The following is a 6,447-nucleotide window of genomic DNA, read 5'->3' on the forward strand; positions in this document are numbered from 1 at the left end:
TGCCTCAGGCATCCATCCCTTCCAGGGCTAGAAAGGTGGATTATTTAATTTCTTATAATTTCTTTCACTTCAGCTTTTTAATTGCATTGCTGTAGCCTTGGGATTATTTTCTATAGCATATACACTTAAATATGTACTTTAAAATCCATCAAATGAAGAGTTAGCTCTTTTAAGTCCATAGCATTATCATGTATCTCGAGTCATAGATCTCTTTCAGTAGTTAAAATGTTTGTTTTATAAGAGCTGTTTCAAACCAGCAGCATGTGGCTGGGCAGCACCCCAAAGGGGACCTCAGTCTGTGTGAGGGGTTTGAGTCTGCAGCCCCCACTCTAGTTCTCAGCAAATCATTCCATTAGGTCCTCTGCTGAGTTCCCCCCATGAGTTCATACTCAGTGTCCTCACTGTGTGGTGTGGAGCAATATATTTTTTGACAACTTTCCTGTTGAAATGTAGTAGAGACCACAGAAGAGGGAAAGGCCATGTTTACACTGTATCTGTGTTTTAAATTCCACTTTAGTCCTACTCTGAGTAAATCTTGCCAGTCATTGCTAAACACTATGTATTTGTTAATCAGATTTCTTTCTTTAGAAGGCCATTCAAAGCTGAAAGGTTACTGTCCCACAGTAGAAGGAGGATGCTGTTAGTCTGGCCAAGCAGCTATCAAAAAAATACAGGAAATACAACATAAATTTATTTTCCTCCAAATGCTTTCTACAGACAAGATCTCAAGCTATTACGTTCACTTCAGGGACTATAAAGACAATAACTTGAAGTCCCAGGACAGTAGCCAGGTTTCATGTGGTCTTCAGAGACGGGAACAAAAAACCCTACCAAAAATAATAACTTCCTGTTCACCACTGAGTACCATGAACTCCACATGTCAGCTAGATTTCAAGGTTTATTAAGAAGCAAGAAAGGTGACCTTTTCTATCTGCAAGGTCATTCAATTGATGACCATTAAAAATTGATTCTTATCCAGAACCATTTGTAAAATTAATTTGCATATTTTTGAGAAAATAAACGAGTCTATGGGGACCTAGACTTGGAGAACAACATGCAAAGCTGCAGTATCTGCAAATATGAAAAAAATACTAAAAGCTTCACCCAGCCTCCCGACAAGTTGAGTCTCTCCTCAAACAGGAGCTAAAGAAGATCTCTGACCTCACAGACAGGATATACATCTATCCCTTAATGTAAAAATGTAGAAAACCTTTAAAAGATTCCCTTTTGAACTTCGATTGCTGTCATGAAAATTTCTTTCCTTTAGGATATCGCCTGTATTCTTTCATAGGCTTCAGTAAGCAGCCTTCAATCAACCCAATGTTCTTCTGTATGTACCTTCAACTTTTGTCATGGTAGAATTTTTTCAAGAGGAAAACAGAAGGGGGAAGAATGAAAAGCAGATATTTTCTCTGAGCCAGGGTTGTTGGGTTTTTTTTTCCCCAAAAATGAAGCAAATGAAGCAATATATCTTACAGAAAGCTCTGTAGGAGTATGGTTTTCCAATAAATTAAAATGCTAATTTAAGTTAAAAATACAAATACTTTTAATTGGTTTTCTGTTTCCACTTTCAAGCCCTGGAACACCCTTGGATAAATGTGCAGGCCACTTCTCTTCCCCAAGTCTCCTTTGGGCACCAACATGCACTCTGAATTGATTCCTTTCCTCTAAAGAATAAAACCATCAATCTCTATTTCCTGCCGCTTCAAATTTAAGCTGGATGCCGAAGGAAGAAAAATAGTGATTGGCAGAGCTTGGAGAGGGAGCCAGGAGGAGGGAGGAGTGCCAGCTCATCCAGCAGAAAAACTCATGCAAAAGGATTCCTGGTCCAAGGAAATCAGACCAAAACTCTCACTATAACATCCATCACTGGTAGAAACAAAAGCTGTCGTGCTTCTGAGTCAGTTCCAACTTAATGAAGGGACAAGCAACCAAAAGGGAAAAAAAAAGAGGAACCCCCAACTGTGACAGCACATATGAACAACATTTCTTCACGAGGGAAATAAAGCACCGAATTAAAATTTATGGCTTCCCAGTAGCATTACATACCCTGGGAACAGTGAATGTTTTGTTCCTTCCCAAAATGACAAGTGTTAAGATCGTAAAATCAAACTCAACTGGAGTAGCAAATTGATTCTAGACTATCTAGTTCTTCCAGGCTGTGTCATGCCGAGCAGAGCCTGTGGTTGGTTGCCCAGGGCAGCAAAATATTAGGAAAAACAGAGTATTTAGTGACTGTTCCTTATGAGCGTGCCTGTGAGAGGGGAGGTGTGTTCCTGTGTTGCCGTGCTTAGCGCAGCAGAAACTCTAGAACTGAGTCAGTCCTGAGTGTTGCCTTTCTAGCCAACTTTCCAACAGCAATGAACTAATAGCATTTCCAAAGGTTAACATTTCTGTAACTTTGCCAAATGGTAGGGTCATGCCCTGTTTTTCTGCTAAGACAATTTGCTTCCCTCATTTTTTTTTTCTCATGACCTTTCCCCCACTATTTGCCACTATCCATTTTGGGCCTTTCACGTATTGCTCCAGACCTCTAAAACACTGCTGAAATTATCGGCTTCAAATTTATGTTTCACTCTGTCTGTGCAAGGAAGGGCTGCAGAACTGCTCTAGCTGTAACGAATCTGCCTAAGCCTTAGCTGCTAATCATGCAGCAAACACCACAGACCCTTAACTTATGGTGTGTGCAAGGTTACTCATGTGGCTGCTGTGTTCAGAGTTCAAATCTGGCTTTATAGGAATACTAACTTGTCAGCAGTGAGCACATAAGCAGACAGAGACATTGCCCTTACCATTTGATGGCACATCCTTTCCCCTGCCCCCCTTTTTTTTTTCTCAATGAGGCAACAGTGTTCATCCTAGAAGAGTATGTTCCTAGAAGCCTTAACTCTTGATGAGGAGACTGTCATGACTTTCACCTGACTTACAATTACTAGGTACAGATGCTTCTACCCTTTGCTCTGGCACCACCTGGTTGTGGCCAGAGATGGGATCATGATCTGGATGCATTGCTGGTGTGAGCTGATGCTGCATGTTTTTTATGAGTTTAGTAGTCTTTTAGTGCTGGAGGAGACCCAACATGAGGTTCTCAGCCTCTGAAACTCTTCCTGCTGGTTCTGAGACTTTTTCTTAACAATTTTTTTCACAAGTAGTGTGTTTTTAATTTTTTCTCTTTGGATGCTACATGCTATTCCTGATACAATTGAAGTGGTGTCTCAGGGGCCCTGCAATAGATCAGGGCTTTTGTGCCTCTGTGCCTTATCCTGGCTCAAGAAAGCCATTTAGCAGAATGAAATGCGGTGAGGACAGATCAGGTATTTACTAAGAAGAGATACCACTCTTAGCCAAAAGAGACACGAATAAGACATGATCTCTATCCAAAGATGTCACTCGTCTGTCCAGGTTTCTCCGAAGAGATCCCAGCATTTGCTGTAACTTTGTTTTGTTTATTGGGCTTCATCATTCCCTAGATCTCAGAGGAATAGGTCTTCAAAACGGTAATTACACTGTGAACACGTTCTCTAGTTAGATGTCCAACTTATACGCATCTTTAGAGCATGCTGCATTTTCTGTAGCCCAACAGCCTCTGGAGGCAGAATTAGCAGAAGAACTTCTATGGTGGGCAGGAGCTGGCCCAGAGCCTTCAGCACAGCTCTTGCCCACAGCGACAGCCAAATGTGCCAGGCTGGAACTTGAAGGGAAGAGCACTTTTGCACTCTGCAACAGCTCACCCTGGCCATGGGATTTGTCCTTCTCTCCAGACCCTTGGCTTCCTCAGGACGTGTATTTCTAGAGATGGCTGTCCTGCGCATGACTGTTTGCTGCAGAGAAATGCACCAGGTGCAGGTTTAATGAGTGAGGGAGATAGTAGCACCCTGCCCTACATGCTCGTTAGGTGAACTTCTGGAGAGAGTCCATCACCAAGATGATCAGGGGACTAGAACATCTTTCATACTAAGAAAAGCTACGGGAACTGGGGCTGTTTAGTCTGGAGAAGAGGAGACTGAGGGGACATCTTATTAACATTTACAAATATCTAAATGGTGGGTGTCAGGAGGCTGGGGCATCCCTTTTTTCTATAGTAGCTAGCAACAGGACAAGGGGTAATGGGATGAAGCTGGAACACAAAAAGTTTCACTTAAGGAAAAACTTCTTTCCTGTTCAGGTGACAGAGCCCTGGCACAGGCTGCTCAGGGAGGTGTGGAGTCTCCTTCCTTGGAGGTCTTCAAGACCCGCCTGGACATGTTCCTATGTGACCTGACCTAGGTGGACCTGCTTCTACAGAGGGATTGGACTAGATGATCTCTAAAGGTCCCTTCCAACCCCTACCATTCTACGATTCTGTGATTCTATGATTCTACGATCAATTTGACAACAAAAATTTCCTCTGGGTCATGGCTGTGTGCTGCACTCCATGAACATATTTCTATAGCAAATGTCACTGCCTGAGATTGCCTTTTGCTTTGAAGTCTTGCTTGGAGAGAGGGGGGAGGCAGGGAAAAGGCCTGAGTATATTTTTACAATGAGGAAAGGGATTTTTTCTTCACTTCCAGCTCATGCAGCAATGGCTGAGCTTTGATTCCTTTCTTCTTGTGAAGGAAAGGTTCCAAACTAAACAAAACCACTGAGTTGCCAGCAGCTGTGATGCTGGGAAATATGGAACCAAGAGGTGGCAGTTTCCTAAAGTTAGGGACTGAAAGCAAGGTTTACAACTAAAGCCTTTTAACTTGTTGACCTCTGTTCTCACCCTAGGTTTTCATATAAACCATTATCTGAATAACTTACATGATGACAATGTGAAGAGAAACAACAAAGGATATGTTGGCAAAAAATAGGTATTTTGGCCATCCCAACAGTGGAGTGTTCTGCATAAGATGTAGGAGAGGCAGAGGAGCTTTGTGGGTGCTGCATCATCATCCCCAGCTGCCAAAGGGACCACAGGATCACAGAATGGTAGGAGTTGGAAGAGCCCTCTAGAGATCATCAGGTCCAATCCTCTGCTAAAGCAGTTTCACCTCAATCAGGCCACACAGGAACATGTCCAGGTGGGTTTAGAAAACCTCCAGAGAAGGAGACTCCACACCCACCTGGGCAGCCTGTGCAGCCTGTTCCCTCACTCTCACAGGAAAGAAGTTTCTCCTCATGTTCAAGTGGAACTTTCTGTTCCAGCTGTGTCTGTTACCCCTTGTCCTGTCACCAGGCCCCATCGTCTCCACACCTGCCCTTTAGGTATTTGTAAGTGTTGATAAGGTACCCTCAGTCTTCTCTTCTCCAAGCTAAACATCCCCAGTTCCTGCAGCTTTTCCTCATAAGGAAGATGCTCCAGTTCCCTGATCATCTTGGTGGCCCTGTGCTGGACTCTCTCCAGAAGTTCTCTGTCCCTCCTGAACTGAGGAGCCCAGAATTGGACACAGTTCTCCAGATGTGGCCTTACCAGGGCAGAGTAGAGGGGGAGGAGAACTTCCTTCAACCTACCAACTACACTCTTCTTAATGCACCCCGGGATGCTGTTGGCCTTCTTGGCCACCAAAAGGGAGAAACAAACTGAGAGGCTAAATGTTCTGGGGTGGATTAACAGGAAGCCTCGTGTGAGGAGATACTGTGAGAGAGCTGATGGTGGCCTCCGAGATCAGGGGAACATGCCTCTCTGAGACATGAAGCTAAACAGAAATGAGAGGAAGGAGTTCCCTGCCCACCTCCTCCTCAGACTGTCCTGGATGACCCGCTGGCCCCAGCCCTTCCTTCATGGTGCTCATGGCCTGGCCCACTCATCCCTGGCTACGCATCAGCTCCTTACTGGGGCCAACTATTTTTCAGCTGCTTTTCAAACTCAGGCTTGGGACCTGTATTTTAGTTCAAAGATAAACATTTTGAAAGCTGTCTTCTTTCTCACAGTGCAGGCACAAGGTGTTTTTAATTATCTTAGGAAAGCTTTCCTTGGCCAGGCCAATTTGTTCACTGTTTCTCTTGTGGTGCTGGCCTATAAACTAGCTATTAGAGGTTTATTGTATAACATTATCAAGAAAGTAATCTTTAAAAAAATGAAATCACTTATAACAATCCACTTTTTCTTTGCAAAAAACTTCATAGAAGCCAAATAGTCTCCACAGCTGACCACCCAAACCTGCTGGAAAGTGTCTGCTCCAAATGGAAATGTTTAGGTTTAGTCATGTTTTAGTCCTAAAATGTTTTAAGTGATGATTTGGGTAGGGAAAAGAAAATTCTTCCTCTAGGGGGATGATAGAGGAGAAGAAAGACTTATTTTTCATAATGATATATTTCTCAGTCATCGATGCACGATAAGAGCAGAAACAAACAAGTCCTGTTCTTTGCTAGATTCGTGTGTTTTACACACACACAGACACACATGCACATGCACATACCCTTATATAAAGAAAGAAAGTGCTGGGGAGAGAGAATGGCCTTGACTATTACACCTACTGGTTT

The sequence above is a fragment of the Colius striatus genome, chromosome 4, assembly GCF_028858725.1.
Source record: "Colius striatus isolate bColStr4 chromosome 4, bColStr4.1.hap1, whole genome shotgun sequence".
Taxonomy (NCBI): domain Eukaryota; kingdom Metazoa; phylum Chordata; class Aves; order Coliiformes; family Coliidae; genus Colius; species Colius striatus.